This window comes from Schistocerca serialis, chromosome 8 (assembly GCF_023864345.2).
Source record: "Schistocerca serialis cubense isolate TAMUIC-IGC-003099 chromosome 8, iqSchSeri2.2, whole genome shotgun sequence".
Taxonomy (NCBI): domain Eukaryota; kingdom Metazoa; phylum Arthropoda; class Insecta; order Orthoptera; family Acrididae; genus Schistocerca; species Schistocerca serialis.
In genome coordinates this window covers 75318393-75327777 of record NC_064645.1, presented here as the reverse complement: position 1 = coordinate 75327777, position 9385 = coordinate 75318393, and positions in this window count along the sequence as shown.

Sequence of the window (9385 nt, the reverse complement as noted above, 5' to 3'; positions counted from 1 at the left end):
GGCGTATTAGGATTTATGGACCACTCATGAATAATGTGATACAATGAGGAAGCTCTTTGCAGACAATTATAGAACAAGAGAAGGTAAGAAAGATACACTTCTAAACGAAGAAACCCACAACGGTATTCTATGAAGGAAGACACAGCTAATCAGATTTGTGTAAAATTTAAGTCACAATAATGTTAAGGTAGAGTACACACTTACTTAAAATCTAAGTCACAGTAAAGTTAACACATAGTTATGAGTCACAAAAGGAGTTCTGATACAAATACACAGCAAAGTGTTGAATTATGTGATGAATGAGTGCCAAGAATATTTTTTTGCTCTGTGAAATTGTGGAATGGTAAGAATGATATTGTTGTTTCTCTTCCTATTGATGTTAAAGTTGACTTTATTGCATTTCTTACAGGAAAAATGATCGTAACGGAAGTTTTCCCATTGCAGAAACGAAAGCACTTAAACGTGACGTAATTTTGTGTAGTAGACGATATTTTCAGATCGGAGTGTAGCGTGCTTACCGGTAAGGGTCGCGAGGAGAAAGACGTTCCACAAACAGTCGACTGTGACAAAAAATAATATTTTATGAATGCGTAAATAGTAGTGTAAAATAAGTCAGTTTAATATTTATCTTGTGTTTTTCTATTTCGTGATTGTCATTTAGTGATGCAGTGCCGATTCCAGCACGGGGTTAATTGGAAGGTGATGATTTTTCCCTTGTCATGACATAGATTTATTTCTTGTCACCTCGATGAACAAACCATTTCTTTCAGTTTCTACTAGACAGATGGAGGGGTTTTGTGTGTTGCATTTTGTGAATAATCTATTTTTTTATTATGTGCTTTGTAGGTTGTTTCTTTTTCTTGTTCTTTGTGACCATCCAAGGTATGGCCACACAGATTCATACAAAAACTAGGGAGGCCTCCAAACGGAGACAATGAGGACTCCATATGAAAACGATTGAGACGCTATACCACAGACATCGACGTTTGACATCAGAAATATTGACAGTCATTACAGACTGATAATTATAAATTTGGTGTAACTTAGTAATTAGAGTGTAATAATTCTGATGCAAAGTCGTGTAATTATTTACTAAATTTTGTACATATTCATGAATTGATTTGCAAGCCGTTGGCTGGACTTTTTCTAAATGATTCTGTAACTTTTATCATATATAATAGCATCACTATGGAATTCCTTTTCTATTTGTAGGATTATTTAAATATTTTATAATCAAAATGTACATAGCAATTATTGTAACAAATATTGTAACATTCTTTTTCAGCATCACTAGTAATGTAAAAATAGTAGGTAATTAGAGTTCGATGGCACAGGATTTATGCCTTGAAATTAAAATAATATTTTTTGTGTGGTGCCACATTTGTAATGATTCGTGGTAACAATCAAAACTTTGCCATTGTTATTGGCCAAACTAATCGTAAGAAAATTAACTTGCCACCGTGTGGTGAGCCTCATATTATGACTGAATTGAAAAATACATGCCACAAATCTGTGATTGCTGTGGCGAGAAATTTAATGAAAATTGACTTTGCCACCGTGTGGTGAGCCTCACAATGTTCATGACTTGAGATATATGCCACAAATCTGTAATTGCTGTGGCAATAGAGTTAAAGAAAACATTTAAATGAGCTGAGAGCTCACATGCCTGTTTATATGATGTAATATTATTCCTTGCATAATTTCTGTAATTAGGTTAGAGATATCACATTTTAAAGGGAGAATCTATTTTCTAAAAAATATGACGTTTCCAGGTACTTACGCAATAACGCAGTGACGTGTGGTTGTCAGTGGACACGAGGTCCCTGAGTCTGCCAACACTGTCAAACTGTGTCATCCTGGGAGAATGGACGTTACGTATGGTTGTCAGCGGACGCAAGGTCCCTGAGTCTGCCTACGTTGTCAAACTGTCTCACCAGAGGTAAATTTGACTTCAGATGTGGTTGTCAGTGGATATGAAGTCCCTGAGTCTGCTTACACTGTAAATTAACTGATGTTGGAATATTAGTGTGGTTGTTCCTGAGTCTGCTGCACTTAAAACATGTTGACCCGGTTTTTTACTGGTTATTGGGTTATGTTATCTTATTGAAGACTATTCAATTCTTAAGTAGTTATTGTTACACATCTGTTAAAACTTATATGATCTTTTTTGTCTACTTATGTAGGAAACTTGTTATATTTCCTTTGATGTTTTCTTATTATCTACATACTAGGCTAGTAAACATTTTCATATTATTTTTTGTAAAACGAGCAATGTTTTCTCCTTTCCAATCGATTAGGCAAGCAACATTTCTGCCATTTTGTATAAAATTTTAACGTTTTTCTCTTGTCTATATGCCATGCAAGACAATTGTCGTCGTTTTGCAAAAAATATTTTACTTATATGCTAAGCAAGAAATACTTATAGTCATTGGATATAAATTGTAACATTTTTTCTCTTTGCCTCATTTTTCCATCGATTTGTAAAAAAAAATTTACTGTTTGTTCCTTGCAATATGTTAGGCAAGAATCACTCCAAAACATTTTCAAAAGTGAGGTTGGGGTGTTATGAGAGTTGGCAATACTCTTTTAGGATGTAAAGGATGGCTACAGCGGGCATGCACAAGCTCTGGAATCTAAGATATTGTTGTTGCGCTTCACAGTCGCGCATTTTCTGTCCCATCTGGATACTTTCAGTCAGAAATGTGTGTATTAGCGGAGTTATACCAGGCCTGAAACCCACGCAATGCCTAGTATATCTTGATAACATAACAGTACACACCAAGGATATGCAGGAGCACATCTGCGGAAAGTATTTGAATGGTTGCATACAGCACAGCTAACGCTCAGTTTAGAAAAGTTGAGAGTTGGCAATATTCTTTTAGGGTGTCAAAGTTGGCTACAGCGTGCATACACAAGGTCTGGAATCTAAGATATTGTTGTCGCGCTTCACAGTGCACGGATTAACTAGTGGCAGTTTTGGAAGCCAGTGTAGGAGCCCGCCTGCTGTGGAGCGCACGTGTGTTGGGTGAGGGGTCGCCGCCGAGCTGCCGTACTGCTGTGTCCGCCAGCAGCGACACAGGATTTGGTAGTGAGTTGATATTTTTTATAATATGCAGCGCGCTTATTAATTTAACCAAAAGGGTTTGTGTATGTGCGTAGCAGCAGACGGTAATTTTGATAATGATGGAAGTTGAGTTCTTAAGGGAAGCAATTGTTAGACGAATAGATTAAGTATTGATTTTTGTCATTGATTTCTTTTGTAATTGTCAGGGAATTGTTTCACTATGCATTTAACTGAGAAGTATTTCAGTCTGTCTCAAGAGTTTCATTAATTTGTAATTTTGCTTTAATGCCACTGGAGGCAGATTTACATACGAACCGATTGTTCAAAGAGTTTCTAGCGGTTTTTGTTAATTGAATGAGAAAGAATCGCTTTCAGAATATAGTTTATTACTTGTTTGGATTATCATTTATCGAGTTTAGATCTGACCAAACCCTTTCTCTTGAATTATATGTAGTTGCAGTAAGCAGCAGCAGCCGCAGCAACAGCAGGAGCCGCCATACAGAACATACATTGCACTTAGCATGAAAAATAGTTTTTGTAATGTTTTTGTTAAATAATGGAATGCAGCAGACCAAGCAGTGGCAGCAGAAAGACCGAGTAAGTTATTTGTTGCGCACAGGACCAATAAAAAGTAAATAAAGTTTAGGCGATCTCTGTAATAGTAAAGTTAACAAGAGTACACGCACGAGATTTTCAGTAGAAAACACGAGATAAGAGGAGAGAGCTCGCCACTTTCAAAGTGTCACTATGTACTGCAGGAGCTCCGATATGTAGGCTGCATTATAGGCCAAGACGGGGTACGTATGGACTCTCGGATTGTGCAAGTAGTAAAAGGTTTTCAGTGGCTAGCACGGTAAATGAAAGACAATCATATCATAAAAGTGTGAATATATATAGAAAATACATACCAAAATGTGTAGAGGTATGAAGGTCCCATAAGCACATGTTTAAAAAAAGTTTTAAATTCAAGTGGACTCCGGATTATGAAGAAGAGTTTCAATGGTTAAACAAATTGAATACCATGAGTGTTGTTCTCATTATTCCAGATAATTTTAACAGTTTACGTTTACCTGTGATTCGAGCAAACCTGCCCTCGGCTGTTTCTTGATCCAGGAAAAAATATTTAGCTACAGAAAAGGAAATGCTGACGAAAATTTTGGTATACATGTGGTGTCTCTTGCTTCGTCTGATACCACAGACACCACATATATAATTAAGGGGAGGACGGCGAACAGCCGTAATGTCGCGAGTAATAAGGGCAATGGGCAACGGGCCACTGTATCAACAGTGTGTGGAGAAGTTGAGAATCTGGGATTGACAGGAGGTGTGCCAGGGTAGTCCCTGCAGTTGCGCCGACCACTGAGTCTGGATGGCGCAGTGTTCAGTGCATCTGTCTAATAATCAGGAGACCTGGGTTCAAGTCGGCCACAAATTTTCAACTTTACCCATTTATTTAAATCAATGACCAGTGGCAGCTAATGTCATTACGTCCTTTGTGTCTTAATTTTTGACATCATTTCTCTTCGTAGCTATCTGTATGAAAGGTTTGAGGGTCATAACAGTTCACGCCGCAGTAAAATGGCTTGTAAGATTAAAGCCGCCGCGTATACTGAAAAGCCGAAACATTGTGACCACAGCCCACTGCGAAGTTGGGTGCCATGTAGCGGCGTTGTGGGCACGTAACACAGTTACAGAAGTATGTAAGCGGTGCAGACATGGACAGGAGACCACCATAGCGAAGATAAGGGCTGCAAATTGGAAAATCTATTGAGATAAGCGGGTTTGACAAAGCGCAGATTATTATTAAACAGAGCCTTTGAACGCGTATCTCTAAATCGGTGAAGCTGACCGAATGTTCACGTACTACTGTCTTGGGTATCTGCGGAAAGATGTAGAAGGACAAAGAGGCTATGACTAGGCGCTAAATGGTTGGACGTCCACGAATCTTTACAGAACGTGGGGTTCGGAGGCTTGTCTGCTTTCTAAAGAGGGATAGATTGTGATCCGTGGCATCCCTGCCTAAAGAGCATAATGCTGGTGCAAGCACAAGGATTTCGCAGTACACGATCATTATACGTTGTTGAACATGGGGCAGACCACGTCTTAGTGTTCACATGTTGACCGAACGATATAGTCAGTTACGATTCCAGAGGGCACGCCACCATCGGGATTTTACAGTCGATCAATGGAAACGTGTCAGCTCTTCGAGTGAATCACATTTCTGCTACACTAGGTAGATGGTCTTCACCACAAACACCGTCATGGAGATGAATGGCCGCTCGAAAAGTGCAGTGTGCCACGGACACTGGCTGGTGGGGCAGTATTATGCTATGAGAGACATTCTCCTGCGCTTCCACGGGATCTGTGGTAGTAATCGGAGACATGCTGACATCTGCGAACCATCTGCAAACCTTCATGTTTGATGTCTTTCCCGACGGCGGTGTGATCTTTCAGAAGTATTGCTGTCAGTGTCTCGGAGCCATAACCGTGCTACAGTGGTCTGAGGAGCATTATCGTCGATTCATTCTGATGTCTCGGCGACCAGATTCGCCTGATGTAAACCTGCGGAACTCACCTGGGACGCAATCGGGCACCATCTCCGAGTACGCGAATCAGCGACCCGTTATTTACGCGAATGACATGACCTGTGCCTAGACGTCTGCTGCCCCATACCTCTACAAACCTACCAACAAAGTGTCGGATAGTTGATACGCACGATCAGTGACGTATTTCGTTTCAAATACGGACAAAGAAGCTATTAAGCATGTGGTCATAACGTTTTGGCTCATCGGCGTAGTTGTGCTCGCCTGTTTACGGGAGGAAGTGTTCAAGAAAGCCAAAGGTACTTTTTCCTCGGTGCGACTATTGCGATCATCGTTCAAAAACGGTCGTGCAACGGTAACCGTAGAGCACCACTGCTTTGTATTTCTTATGGAGCTATGTTGCTTCGAGCGTCTGCTGACACAGTCGTTATCGACGATCGTATACGTCTCCAATAGTCCTACGGTAGAAGGTTGACTGCAGTCGTCAGTCGCCTGCTATTTCTGTTGAGAAAGGGCCACGCGCCTGATGCCTCTTCCGTTGTCTGATGCAGATGATGAAAACCTTGTCGAGGAAGTGGGGAATCATCCATTACGGTGCCAGCTAGCGGATGCGTCCTATAAAGATCAAAGAGCCAAGGACAACGCATGGGCTAAGATCGCCAATAGAGATGGAAAACTAAGTAAGTTGTTCTTTGTTATCTAAATACCGGTATTTACTTTCAATAATTTCCATTGTAGTGTTTGCTGATGGAAAGGCACCACATGATGAACATAGTTTTAATTTATTCAATAACTGTTTTATGTAATATTGTGCTGTTTGCGTACAGAGTGGGAAAAATAATTACGATATTAATAATAATAATAATAACAAGACAGTTTTAAAACGTTCGTGAGATTTTGCTCGTATCTGAGAACAGTGGAGCAAGATTTTTCATATAGCAGTAATGCAAGAAAGAAAATAATAGTACCGCAATTAATTTCGGTCTGTAACTCGCCTACTTCGTTGTTTTTTAATCTTTCTGATTATTTCGCCAGCCTGTACAGTGTGGCGTTCGCTATGTTATTCAGTGGTTTGATATTTAACTAATTTGTAAATGAAAAGGATAATGTTATTTCATTACAGTGAGTAATTACAAAATAATTTTTTCTCCCGGCTAAATATTTGGTCAAGTTTCCAAAGAAATCCAAGTTAACGTTGTGTTAAAGTGTTGTCTGTAAGTTGTGTAAGTGTCACTAAATCACAGTTCATACAACAGATTCTATACAACTATTGATTATGATGGAAACAGTTATCTTCAGCAAAATGATCATTAAAACCATCGAATATCAGCCGCACATGACACTGATGTATGTTACTTGAAACAATATTCTTAGCAACTCGTGTGTAATTAATTTCGGCTCCATACATCAGCAAGAAAGGTTTGTTATAAGGATCGTGCTATGAGCACTGTTTTAAAGAACCAATGTGATTCGAATTATTTTCATTAAAATGAGTTCGGGACCACCAGTGCACATTTACTTTTACACATTTTTATTACCTTCGGCATTTATGTATGCACATTTGCGCAATTTGAATTTGCCGCTGAGGTAATTGTTAAGATGGCGGCAGACAATTGACCCAGACTTTCTATTGTTAGAGCAAATTTCATTTTAACAGGATGAGTATTAAACTTTACTTTTATATTGTGCACTATTTAGACTAATATTTCTCAAGCAAACCTTTGATATTTTTGTAAGAAACACAGATACAAATGCGATACAGATCATCAATGGCTGCTCTCCTTGCAGCGGAAAGAAATAATTAACACAGATAATGCTTATTGAGAGAGGGATTAAAGTTACAAATAATTATTCACTCATATTTATAATAATAATGAACTCTGCTCTCAAGTAATAATTAACAAATAATTACAATTTCTTAACAGACCTCAGTTTGATATGCGTCTTGCAACCGCAACCTACAAAAGCCAACCAAAAAAAGTTAAAAACAAAGGAAGACAAACGCAGATCATAAAAGGAGTTTACAGTTATCATTGTCTTTGCATGATACACATCGATATGTCCAATTAATCATACAATATTATGTAAATAATTAATATTTATCGCCTTTTTGCTTTATTTCACTGTTTTTCTATATGTCGGATAGATAATGTTTATAACTGTTAGAGGCATAATTTCCTCTCGTCGCACTGTAGCTAAAATTTATCTCGTGGATGTTACAGTAGTAATTTGGAAAATGGGTTTAATTATAAAGCCGCATAATAAAGCCCGCCGTGAAGCAGCGTTGCGACAATAGCAATATACACAAGTGGAAACTATGCCACAGAATATTAATGAAATTTAAGTAATATTTAACACCAGACAGCCTGCAACAACGAAAAAGGGCGCGTACCTTTGCGAGTGAGTGGGCTGTCTAATAACTACTGCATTTGGGGACGATGGTAAGAAATTGTAATTATTGTGAAAGTCACTCTCATATGACGAATATACGGGAGAGATAGACGCACGTATTTTCTTAGATTTACCCTTCCTTGTCGCCTGGTTTCAAAGAATATGGGTTGTGGTGGAAATAAGAATCAGATAAAAGTTACAAGAAAAGGAATTGGACTTCGTAGAAAAAGAGAAATGATCAAGGTTGCAGGAATTAGTGTAGCGACAAACGACCAAATTTAAAAAAAAAGAGTGAAAACGGCGGCCACAAAGCAAGAAAAGGGCATTTTCACTTATCTCCATTTTTGTACTGCGCCGTCTCGAAGATCGCCGCTGCTATCTGTATCCGTCTCGTATAAATAATAACAACATTGTTCCAGGAGAATGTGTAATTAGGCCTCCATAATGATAAATGCGGAGATTTCGTTTTGACTTAGTCTAGTGATTATTCAAATAAACTTTCATAACCATACTACCAGGTTTCATATATACGTCTACACTTTATGACGAACAAGAACAGAAGACTACTACTAAAACTAATAATTGAAGAGCGTAATTATGTCATTGTCTCTCAGAGTCTATCAGTGCTGTTATTTATATTTGATTGGCCGATCGATATCTGGCAAATATTTTACATTTTGGTTTATCAAGATATATTGAAAAATTATCTCCACAGGTCGCTTCTGTTAACTTGTTGGTCTTGCCAGCTCGACCTCCCATCGGCAGTCTGCATCAATGCATGTCTTACTTCAAATCCTTCAACATTAGATTACCCACGAGCTCTTACCAAACTAATCAGATAGTTTGTGGGTAAATTTTGCGAAGGATCTGGTACATGAAAAGAAGATCTAGTTTTTGCTATATAGGCGTCCTTCAGTATGTTGAGTAAGCAGCAGGAACTCAATATAACATCGTCGACAGTTTTGGGGAGTATATTTACTGGAATATACAAAATGCGAAAAACTTGTGCTAATAAACTAAACGCATTTTTAGAAGTTGAACGAGCACAGCAAAATCTATAAATAAATATAGCTTTAGAGTTGTCTCTGATCGCAGTTCCTCCCGAGTATGGTTTCAAAATGTTTTGATGCAAGTGAAAAATATCGTCACCGACGAGCACTCGAGGTAGCACCATATCGGGGTTGGGTAGTTTGTTTGGGGATGGAAGCTACACCCCATTATAGAAAATTCTTCCCACAGCAGACCGTTCGAAAATTCGTGGATTACATTCGTTTCCATAGGTTTCAGTTTTCATCGACAACAGCCACAAGAACTATTGAGAAAAACCCTTTGCAGTTATTAAAAAGAGAGGAGGAATTTAGGAATTGTTTGGGCATACAATTCAATT